This window comes from Manis javanica, chromosome 12 (assembly GCF_040802235.1).
Source record: "Manis javanica isolate MJ-LG chromosome 12, MJ_LKY, whole genome shotgun sequence".
NCBI classification, from domain to species: domain Eukaryota; kingdom Metazoa; phylum Chordata; class Mammalia; order Pholidota; family Manidae; genus Manis; species Manis javanica.
In genome coordinates, this window is record NC_133167.1 from 15939254 (window position 1) to 15951810 (window position 12557).

Consider the following 12557-nt stretch of genomic DNA (forward strand, 5'->3'; position numbering starts at 1 on the left):
GCCTTCTGATCCAAGCCACTATCACCTCTCTCTCAGACTACTGGAGAAACTTCTGATGGTCTCTCTGATTCTATTCTTTCTCTTTTTAATTGTTTCATTGCAGTATAATTCATGGTGCATAAAGTTCACCTACTTAAAGGGTATATTCAGAGTTCTGCAACCATGACCACTCCCCAATTTTAGAGCATTTTAATCACCTCTGAACAAAACCCTGTGCCCATTTGAAGTCACTCCCATTTTACTCCTTAATCTACTTTGTCTTTGCTATGTGTGGAATTATACAACACGTGGCCTTTTGTGGCTGAATTATTTAACACCATATACTGCTTTAAGTTGTGACATGCATCAATACTTCATTCCCTGGTATTGTGGCATCTATTGTAAGAGTGTGCCACTTTCGTTTACTCACAAGCTGATGGGTTGTTTCCACTTTGGGATTCTTATGAATAATATGGCTACAAACACCTGTGTACAAGTTTTTGTGTAGACATATGCTTTTATTTATCTTGGGCACATATCTAGAAGTGGAATTGCTAGGTCACATGATGACTCTATGCTTTGTACTTTGAAGAACTGCCAAACTGTTTTTCCAGAGTGGCTGCACCATTTTGCATTCTCAATCAGCAAGGTACAAGGGCTCCAATTTCTCCTCACTCTCGCTGACATCTGCTACTCTCTTGTCATTTTGATTGTAGCCATCCTCATGTGAAATGGTATCTTATTGTGATTTTGATTTGCATTTTCCTGTGGCTAGTGATGTTGAGCATCTTCTCAAGTGCTTCTCCATCATGAAGGTACCATCTTTGGAGAAATAATCTATCCAAATCTTTTGCCCATTTTTTAGTTGAGTTGTCTTTTTGATACTGAGTTGTAAGAGTTCTTCCTGTAGTTGGAAGCTCATCTCTTACCCGATATGTGACTTGCAAATACTTTCTTCTATTCTGTGGGTTGCCTTTTCAACTTTCTTCATGGCATCACTTGCAGCATAAAAGTTTTTAATTTTGGTGAAATCTAATTTACTTTTGTTTTGTCACTTGTGCTGTTGGTGTTATATTTAAAGTCATCTAACCCAAAGTCATGAAGATTTACTCTGTGTTTTCTTGTAACAATTTTATAGCTTAAGCTCTTGTTTAGGTCTAAGATCCATTCAGTCTATGATTCAGTTAATTTTTGTGTGTGGCAGGACAAGTGGTCCAACTCCCTTTTCTTTCTTTTTTTTTCTTGTATATGGATATGCAGTTACCCCAGCATTATTTGTTAAAATGGCCATACTTTCCCCATTACATTATTTTGGCACCCTTGTTGAAAATCAGTTGACAGCAAACATAAGAGCTTGTTTCTGGACTCTAAATCATATTCATTAATTTATATGTATCTCCTTATTCGAGCATCACACTCTCTCGACTATTGTAGCTTTGCAGTAAGTTTTGAAGTTAGAAAGTATGAATCTTCCAACTTTGCTGTTCTATTCCTGCTAAAGAATAGGTAGATTGTTATATATCTACATTAGATCTTATAATATGCATATATTTTTATATAACAATTTTAAGATATATCTCGGTGCGTATATTCTAATACCGTTATCTTTTGTAATTCCACTTATGCCTGGATTTTTGTGGGAAGTTTTTTTGCTTAAGACACTTTTCTTCAAGTAAACTTTCTACTCCTGGCCATAATCATATCATTCCTAATGAAACCTTCCAATCGCTTGCCCGACCCCACTTAGTTAACCATTCACGTCTACTTGCCCATTTGCCACAGCCTCGCCTCTAACTTACTAGCTTCCTTCCGTTCTTAAAGCTCCAGGTCCTTTCCCACCCAAGGGCTTTTTCTCCAGCTCCTGCATCAGCATGGAATCTGCATCTTCCCGATCATTAAAGGGTAGATCTGCTTATCAGCCAGGTCTCAGCCCCAGTCCAGACTTTCTAACCTTGCTTGTGACATCAGTCTCTCTGGCAGTCCAGTAAATTCCATGGATGCCTTCCCAGAAGAATGTTTTTAAATATCTAAAATAAAATACATCAAATTACAAAGACAGCCAATATCAGGATACAGTTATCAAAATGTTAAAGAAAAAAACAGATGACATAATAATACACAAGCTTTTTTATTACAATTTTTATTATATTAAATAATAACATCTAGTTGTTGATTTATCACTGTTTTGATTTTGAAGTAGCAAGAGGCATAAAAGACATTTCAAGTTACCCACAAACACTGTGATATACATGCAAGTATCTGATTTCCACTGGTGACAAGTCACGGGCATTACTGATACTCTGGCGGTTAGCTGCCAATCATCACAATTGAATAAAATACTGTATTTTAATTAGAGATTAGAGAAAATAAAGATTTGTTTTTTAACCATCAAGTTGAAAGACACTCTGAATTCTTTCCTGGCTTAAAACTTAAGTTTGTGTCTTGGGGGTGGGAGGAGGTGCTGGGCATCTGCACTTTTAATAATGTCCCCAAGTGATTCTATCTTGCAGTAAGATGGACAACACAGAGAGAGAGTAACTTAAGGGGCATCACATGAGGGGCATCAGGGTCAGTACTAAGCTCCCACCCTCCTCTCATCAAGGAGCTTACAATGCTCTCATGCACTTGGGTTCGGGGACTTTTCAAGAGAGCTGGGAGGAGCTGTTGAGCTACAGAAAGTCATAGGGAGCCATCAACCACCTGTCCAGAAATCCCACAGACCTCAGAGATGCCATGGGCCTGTTTACAGAGGATACCCCCAAATAAATGTGTAAAATGATACCAATGTGCATGTGCTCACACATAACAGGGTCTTAAAATGTCTGATGCCCAGAACCATTGCCCTACCCCCAGCACCATCCCAATGCAAACTAAAAGCAGGGTGCAAGTGAGGCCCAGGTCGGTCTGTCGCTTAAGGAAACCCCAAATTCAAAACTCATTAAGATCTAGGAAGCCCCATGTTTCCGGTAACCCCAGTGCCAGTGGTCTCTGCCTCCCTCATCCCTTGGGACACTGCCTAGTCTTGTCTAACCTCTCTAACATGTCTATTTGTGCCCAGCCAGAGGTCACAACCTACTACACCTATAGGGATCTAGAGGACCACTTGACTCCAGAAGCGATTCAAGCACAGCACCTTGGGCCTATGTACTTTTAAAGGGCCCATGAAAATGTCTGAAAATTGGGGGTAGGAGGAATATATATATTAATATATGTTACATATATATTATATATGTACACATATCATACATTATATATATATATGTATGCATATATTTTATATATAAATATCTATGTACACTCCAAAATATGAAAACAGAAAAGCTGAAATTATTCTCAAAAGAAAAACCATAAAATCTTTACCAGTTCCTTCATGGCCAAAAAAAAAAGTGTATTTCATGGGAGTTTGTGGATAAAATGAGAGTTCCTGTGGCCAGGATTCTCACCTGGCCCTGGTTGACTATCTCACTGTACACCTGTGGGCAATGCAGGGCTGTTGACTCTATATGGGGACCTCTGCCCAGTGCTCTGGGTGCAACATGGTGGCAGGGCTGCAAGGCTGCAGGAGAGCAGAGGCTGAAGTGGTGGCAGTGCTGAGGACAGAGGCCCAGAGGACAGCTGTGCAGGCAGAGGGGCACAGAGGCAGAGACCGGCTTGCTGCATGCAGACTCGCTCCGAGTGAATGGGATTCTAGTGACTGACCTGCCACCTGGAAATAAAGTTGGGTATAAACCTTTCACCCCAAGAACGTTTTGCTGTCAATTTCTTTGGTCACATTGAATCCACAGCAAACTTGCCCGGGGCTGAAACCCATTGGCAAGACAGGGTTAAATATGTTTTACATCATGTGAAGTGAGATCTCTAAAAGTAAGAATACTTAGAGCCCATGAAATTAGTAAAACCCTTAGAAGCAGGAGGTGATAAACTGAATGCGACAGGTGTAGAATGGTGATCAGCTGCTGAGGCCAAGACCCACATTGGCTATGGAGATGTAGCAAGCTCACACCCTTTCTGGATGAGGAATTTGTTATTTAACTCTAGCTCATTAGCGTCTCTTGAAAGAAGGGGTTCAGCATTGTCAGACAGTCCACTTCCTAAGAAAAGTCAGGCATCCTGATGCTGATGTAAAATCTCGAATTTCGAACTGTTGACAAATGATTCGAGGTTTTATAAATGCTCTCCGGGCCATAAGCAAAACTGGCCACACTGCACTTGGAAACACGAGTTCAGAATGCTCAAAGCAAATACAAAATTCAAAACAAATTTCCCTGCCAGGCAGCGCAGGCATGTCAGGTCCCCGACACAGGGCGTGGCGGGTGGGTGCAGGAATGAGCAATACAGCGTGTATACTATAAATGACACAAGCCTGTACTTGGAGATCCAGAATTACATTCAGCATGAATATTATAAAATTATTTGAGGAATAATTAGTTCGATAATGAGTCTGCAGGTGAGAAGCAGCTGTTTTGCTCCTGGGCTTGGGTCACTGTCTCTGCTGTGTGAAGAGTCAGCTGTAATTAGAAAAGCTCACGGTGCCAAACTAAATTAAAATTTTTCAAACCGTTACTCACTGTATAATATAATTTTGTTTCATGTTCCCAGGATGAGAAAACTCAAATTAAGTCTCTATTCATTACAAAAATACACTAACTAATTTAAGGCTATGAACTATCTGTTTGTCGATTATATTGAATGGTTTCTATCTACTGCCACAGATCATTCTGCACCAAAATAAATGGCAGTTGATTATATGCCAATGGTTTATTTAACAGCACTCAATTGTACTAAACTCCAAAAATGTAATGGGTCTCAGTGGACCTTCCTGCCTGCTATTTTTCTGAAAATAAAATATTGACGTAATTGGCTTTCCCACCCACATTGATCCTCAAACACACAGATGGGATCCATTTAAGCAAAAATTGGGAAATGAAGAAACTGTGTGATAATCACTGAATAAAGTTATTTATTTCAGGATGATTGGGGTACATTTCATGAAGCTCCCGTGAAATCCATGGACACCTTTTGATGGTGTTCTCATAAATCCTAGGGATTGTTGGAGAACTCCAAGTTAAGGCCAGGAAGAAAAAATAAATCAACAAGTGAACATCTAAAAGCAAAGAGAAGGAACCTTCAAAAAGATTCCATGGACCCTGTGATACCAGACCAACAGGTTGGTTCAGTCAGTTAATGAGGAAAATGCTACAAAACCAGTTATTCAGCATCTTTTAGGAAAGAAACAAAACAGTTTATTAATTGAATCACTCACTTTTCAGTTTGGTATTTTGCTATTGTATGGACTTAGCTTTAATCACACCCTGCAAGCAGCCAATCTCCCTGACGTGACTATGTAAGCAATACGACAGGGTTGAGCTTTCAGTAAGATGGGGTTACCCTAGTGGAAGTCCTTTTCATCTTTCCTTTTAGGTTTTCTCTGTATTCTTTAGTCATCAACCTCTGGACTAATCTTGTTAAGAGAATGATTCTACCTCATTTTTTAAATGTCTTCTCTGATTCAGTCCAGCTTAAGCAATTGAAATGCATTCTTCTGTCAGTATTCAAAACGTAATCATTAGCAACAGCAACAATAAAAAGGCTCAAATCCTTCCTGAATTTACCCATCATTCCTAAAACAAGATAAACAACTCACTGGAGTATTGAAGTCTCCAGTATCTGGGCAATGAAATATTTTTTGGCTTGAATGCAGACCACACCCTCACAAGAAGGGGATTGAGCCAATGGCACCACCTGAAGGTTATTGAGAAATCTGCCAGTTTGAGGCCATTAGAGAAAACAAACATGGCTTCCCTTCCTCATCCTTAGCCCCCTCAGGTGAACAAATCTTCCTGCCGGAGTTGTCTTTCCTAAAATGATATGAACAGTAACTGGTAAATTAGATCAGATTTTAAGTACATTGGAAATCCTGATAGAGCTTTGTTGTGAATCTTTTTTTTTAAAGTGAATAACACCTTAATTAATCTTTCCTGTGCATTTGAATTAGGTTTCCTTGAAATGAAATATGTTAAGAAGGATGTTTTCACCTCCCCCACAAGAGATGAAATGTGATCAAGAAAGAAAGGTCCATAGTCAGAAGAAATGGGTCTTAGGGTCTTAGTCTAGTTCTTTTTCTGACCTGCCAGCCAGGTAACCTTGGAAAAGTGACTGAACCACTCTGGACTCAGTTTCCTCATTTCTGAAGGGAAGATGATGATCAATTCTACTTTCCAGAGTCTTCAAGGAATTAAATAAGATTCCTTTCAAGTGCAAGTATGTTTTGTAAACTGTTATAGACTATTAGTGCTATACAACATAGTTGTTATCAATAAATAGCTAGTCAGGAGGTGGAAGAGAATAGTGTTGAGTGGCCATCACAACTACTATAAGGGAACCCATCTTGCCAGACCGATCCTTCAAATGCTACTGGGAATGACATTTAGTTTGTTGAGGTCTGTGAGTGACCCTGCATATTCCCTTTCCCTTAAAATGTCTTATTGAAAAGCAGTTCAGCTGGAGACCCCCCTCTGAAAATGCAGTGACTCTCTGGATTATGACCACAGCCACATACCTCTGGCATATTATTAAATTAGCACATGAAGGACTCTCTTATGTTTTCTGGGGCAAATGAAGGAAAATCTAGCTTCATGTTCATAACATTTTAGTAGTTCATTTCTTTTTCTCTGGGGATTCCCATGCACATTTTCTATAATAAAAAGGTAATTGGTAAATTTTTTAGATTTTATTTTTCCCTCTTGATCAATGGAGAAATGTGAATGTGGTGGGCAGGTAGGCATCCAAATAGCAACCAGGGTCTATGAGGGAGTTCATACAAATTAGTACACCAAGAGTCTAATCTTAGTATTAACAGGCAAGCCAAATTTATTCCTCCAATTGTACTCTAAAAAAATGTACCAACACCTCATAAATGTCTGAATCAAGGCTGTGTAAGGACATTTTTTTAGAAGCCACTTAATGGGAGAACAATGACTAGTAAAAGTGGTCTAAAATTAGTTTCTTATACCAGGTCTCCCCCAAGAAGTGGTAAAACTGAACACATGGGAGGTCTCTGCCCTGCTCTCCCCTCCACCTCCCTGAAACGTTATGTAACCTGTGGGGTGCTGTTGAACTTTATGTTGGTCACTTTTCTCCATAAGCAAAAGGAAGGGCTGAACTTATATTCCCAAGCCTAAAAAATGCATGGAGCTGCATGTTTTAACTCAAACCCAGGCTCTAGGTAGAATGCATTAGGTCACAGAATGAAGATTATCACACAATCAAAGGATCTCAGCATTTTAATGCTGGAAGAGCATTTGGATAAATCATTGGTGGTCTGGTTACATCAGTCTCTTTCAAATTTGAGGATCATGGGTCAATCTTCCAGGACCTGATCATTCTGAACCCAGTGACAGAACTGAATCTAAGGATCCCCAAATCTGAGGACTCCACATTTCCAAACATAAGTAAGAACTCACCATTACTGAGGTTCTGTTACAGGTGAGGACCCAGCCCTCACCCAGCATGGTGGCCACATCCATGCTCATTACTCCCATGGCCTCTTTTACTCCTCTTGGGACCACAACAAACAAAGCCCTGTGTTTGCGAAGACTTAGACAGCTTATAAGGTATCTACATGTACATTATCAGATAGGACAAGAATTATTTATAGTTTTCAGAGGAAGAAATCATTTGTGAAGAGTAAAATCATATCCCCACCGTTCACACTACAGTAAATGGTGGAACCTAATCTAGAATCCTTCTAGAGAGATTCCAAAAGGTCAGAACCCAAGGCCTTTTAGGGCTTGGAAGTTAGGGGATTCCATTGCTTCTACAGAATACCCAAAATGAGTCCCCCATAATGTCTAGCATAATCCGGAGCAAATACTACACATTCAGTTAATATTCTGAATTACTTGGACCCAACAAGTGAACAGTTTCACCTCCTTTCTTTTGATGATTCAGTCTAACTTGGTCAAGACCCAAGACTTCTTTCACAAACAACACCAGTCAGAGACTGAACTAGTAACTTCCCCACCCAAGACCAAAGCAGCAGACACCCTATTTAGAAGAGGAATGGCTATGTTACCATGGTTCAGAGAATTCTTAAGCCCCTTAGCCTCTGTCATCCCAGGTTTGAACCCCTGATGTTGCCATCTCTTCATGTTTCTGAGCTGATGCTTGAATTCTCCCATTCTGCCTTGGCCCTTAGCTTTGCCTCCACTGTCTGCTCATTCACTAATTTGGATCCCTAACCTCATTGTTGTTTCTAGAGCCCCAAAGCCTCAACACCCTATGTGGCTAGAAGTAGATGTAGATAAAGCAGGGTTCTCTCTGCTGACATCAACCACAATATCATTTGATGTTGTATTTCAAGGGCCATGTCTACATACGTCTCGGAGATCAAGGACACATTCCAGCTGTTCCAAAAATGGATGCTACCGTAGAGCCTGCTGTTGGTGCAAGAGCTAAGCTAGGAGCTGGCCACCTGATAGATACGTTACGGATGGTGGGCTCAAAAGCACTCAACCCGCATTCAGCACCAGAGGCCTTTAAGTCAGGCCTGAGACCCTAAAACCTAAAGAACTGGGCAGGCAGAATTTGCCACACTTCCCTTCATAAGTTTTTCCTAAAATGCTTGATTTCCAAATTAATTCTAGTTGGATTTGTAAGTACACCATTCCCCCTCATCTTTTCATGGTTGACTTCAAATTTTTCCCATCTCCACTCAAATGCCAACTCCCCTCCCCACTATGAATAATCACTGATTATTAAATGAGTAATTAAAAATAAGCTTGCCTTCTTCCTCCATCATTCCCTACCCCATCACCATGATCATTTGCTTCCCAACCCTAATAACTCACACTGAATTTTGTGTTTCCCTCTTTATTTTCACACTCTCCTGACAAGAATGGGGGCTCTATGGGGGCAAAATCTTTGTCCATCTCATTCAGAGGTAGAAGAGCTCCTAGCATAGAGGAGGCTTTCATAAAGTGTTTTTCGTAATAAATGAAAAAATGGATGGATGAATAGTGAATTGGCTTTGAATGAATGAATCTACAGCTACTGGTGCTCTTAATGTGCACCAACACTGTTCTTTGCATACATTATCACAACAATTTTCAAAATTTGCATTTTTTGTTCAGATCTTACTAGGAAATCCTACATATGACCCAGAAATCAAAACATAAACAAAAGGCCAAAGGAAATAATAGCAGGTACCCAGCCACTTCCCCTTTGGGGTCTCATATCTCATATATTCTCTCATCAATTCTGTTGGATATAAATTCTTATCAGTCCCATTTTATAGACTAGAAAACTGAGACTCAAGAAAATTAAGTGACTTGTCCAAGTTCATACAAGCCATTAAGTCATAGACTAAGGTTATAAACCAATTCTTTCTGACTGTAGCCAAGTCTGATTCTCTAAACCATGATTCTAAAGAGCCTGCACATTCTCTGAAATCCTGGGGAAGTCTGCCGAGGAAGTTAACATTCGGTTGGTATTTTCAGAGTTTATTTGAATAAGACTGGAATAGCTTATTGTAGTGTTTAATAATTAAATGCTATAGGTATATGAAGAATGACTTTTTCTTAATGAAAAATTTCAGGATGATATTAAAATGTTAATGTTCTCAAAAGTACTCTCATGTAACATGGACCTCAATATTAATGGGAGAAAGTATAATCATACTTTTTTTCACAGGTATTTCTTGAAAGCCAAAGCATTTAAAAATCTTCATTGAGGCAAAATTCTATTATGTGAGAAGTAGCTGCTTGGCAGTTTCTAAGAATTTAATAAATCTCTCCAGGAAAGTGTTGGTTTCAAAAGAAAATTTCAAAAGGGACTCAAGAATACTCTGTTTTCTTATATTTGCATTACAAATAAAGAACCTCTGGGCTGTCTGTGAGAAGCCAGAGAACACAAGAGTGTTAGTTTTGCATTATTTGGTGAGTAGTTTTGTGTTACTATTTTTTTTCCTTTTAATATGAAAAGCCACTGATTTCATGGTGTAGATTCACAGCTACAGAATGTTTATTGAGAGGTCTGTGAAATACTGCTTTCACCAAGTCATACTATCTTGGAGTTGTCTGTTTCTCAGATAATTTCAGTGAGAAAGGACGGCTGCCACACCGACATCCAGGAATGGTGTCTTCCAGGACCTGCCCTGGGCGCCCTACACTCTCCTGCCTTTCACTCTTACTTTAGGTCATGGATCAGAGAGAGAGAGAGAGAGAGAGAGAGAGAGAGAGAGAGAGAGAGGGAGAGAGAGAGTGTGTGTGTATTAAATATAAACATATATATAAAATATAAAATTTACCACTTACAGCATATTTAAATGTACGGTTCAGTGGCATTAAGTATATTCACATTGCCTTGCAGCCATTACCACGATCCATCTCCAGAACTTTTTCATCCTCCCCAACTGAAACTCTGTCCCCATTAAACACTACTTTCCCCATTCCCTCCCCCTCCTCAGTCCCTGGTCACCACTGTCCTACTTTCTGTCCCTATGATTTGACTACTCTAGGTGTCTCATGTAAATGGAATCACACAATATTTGCCCTTTTGGCATCCCACATTCCTGGTATACTTGACCTTTATTTCCTCCAAAATGAGGGACATTCTCCAGTGTCCACAGTGAGGTCACACAGCCCTGCAGCATGACTCATAGGAGACATTTTGAAAAGCTTATTTTTTTAATACCTGGTTTAAATACTTAGCAGTAACTGGTCTAATGAATCTGCAACATTTTGTCAAACATATCAAGACCACATCTTTTGGTTGTTCTTTCATTTGAAAAAAAGCATGGGGGTAATTAATAAACTCCAGTCTCAAGGATGGAAGGGTAACAACTGACGTAAGTCATCCTATAGAATCTCCTAGAAAGCCATGAACTGTGGGCACAGAGTAGCAATGCAGAGGAACTAAAAATAACACTCAGCCCTGCCACCACCTGTGAGTTTCTGTAACTGTTCATGATTTGTATCTCTGGAACCTCGTCTTTCCCCTACTGTGGGTTGCATGGGAGAAAACAGAGAGGAAAAGAAACTTCCTACATGTGGAGTAAGACTTGAGGGGAAGCTCAGGAAACAGCCAGGAAGGAGGACTGGTGTGTTCATTCCTCTTTGAAACTGGCCTGGGGAAACGAAACCCCCAGAGGGACAAGTACAGGTTGGCAGATCTGGAAAAGGGAGACAAGCAGGTGGCATCCAGAGCAACTGAAGAAGAAGGTATCCAGGAGGTCATGGCCCAAGATACCTTCTGAAGTTAAGGCCCCCTGGGTAACCTGGCAGGCATCTATGGCAACCCCTGGTCGGTCATGGGACAACTCTGATGCTCTGACCAGCAAAGCCACAGGCCAACAGCTTTTGGAAGGAGTCAGAGCACTAAGACTTGCCCCAGCGAGACACAGGATGCCAGTTTAGGACATGAGGGGTGGCCCTGGACCTGAGTCCTCCCAGAACATCTGCATCAGGAACTGGTGGTCCACAGAATTCATCCAGCAGAGAGAGAGGGGGAGGGGAGGAGAAGGAGACAGTGTTGAGGGCGGGGAGGAGAATCAGGAAGAAGAGGTAGTGTTTAAAGAGAAAGATCCGACTTGAATACTTTTCAACTTACCACTGTTCCCAGTACTTCTAACCTCGTGGTGCGCAGCTGGCTTCAATCCTCACGATTACTTCCTCGACGAGACGAATCAAGGGTGGATTCTTTGTATTTGTCTGGTGCCATGTGTTGTCCCTGAAGTCTTGGAGTTGATTTCCAAGAACATCCTGTTATGCTTCTGGACTCCGATATTGAGCTCTCAGCCTCTCTCCTTTGCCATATGGGTACAGTAAGGTGATAAGGCAAGAATGTAATGAGGGGAAACAGACATGGTTCACATAATCAGTCGCTCTGCCGTGCTGCTCCTATTCATACAGAGTAGGGGTGCTTTGGCCACCCAAGCTAATCACTGCACAGGCAGATGAAAGATGGGTCAGTCCTCAGGTTTATGATCAGATAATGCAGATAAGAACTACCTTGCTCCTCCCTCCTCTCCCTATTTCCCACTGTACCAGTATCTGGGTAATTAATTAGACCTCTGCATGGCTTAAGACCATACGACAGGAAGTCTATGAGGAGCCTTGCACTAGTGTCCTTGGGCTGCCACAACAAAATACCATAAACCGGTTGTCTTAAAAACAACAGAAATGTATTCTCTCACAGTTCTGGAGCTGGAAGGCCAAAATCAAGGTATCGGTGGTGTCATGCTCCCGCTGAGACTAGGTAGAGCCCCCTTATTCCTCTTCCTAGCTGCTGGCGGTGGCTCTCCACCCTTGGGTCCTGTGTTGCAGCTGCATCATTCCCACCTCTGCCTCTGTGGTCACATGGCCTTCTGCATGTGTCTCGGTTGTGGCATTTTCCTCTTCTTACAAGGACACCAGTCATATTCGATTAGGATGCACCCTAATGACCTCATCTTAACTTCCTTGTATCTGCAGAAACTCTATGTCCAAATAAGGTCACATTCACAGATATTGGGGAAGAGGACTTGAACATTTTTGGAGCACACAATTCAGCCAATGACAAGAGTCTAAGCTCAAACTCTT

At 40.9% G+C, this 12557-nt stretch overlaps 1 long non-coding RNA gene across 1 annotated transcript; it reads right to left on the bottom strand.

Moving 5' to 3' along the window:
* Positions 1-212: 212 nt before the first annotated feature.
* Positions 213-12087, bottom strand: LOC140844740 (uncharacterized). The gene is made up of 3 exons (XR_012123227.1): positions 11587-12087; positions 1931-2006; positions 213-1471 (listed from the first exon to the last, which is right to left on the bottom strand). It is a non-coding gene; the product is annotated as an uncharacterized lncRNA (long non-coding RNA).
* Positions 12088-12557: the final 470 nt, after the last annotated feature.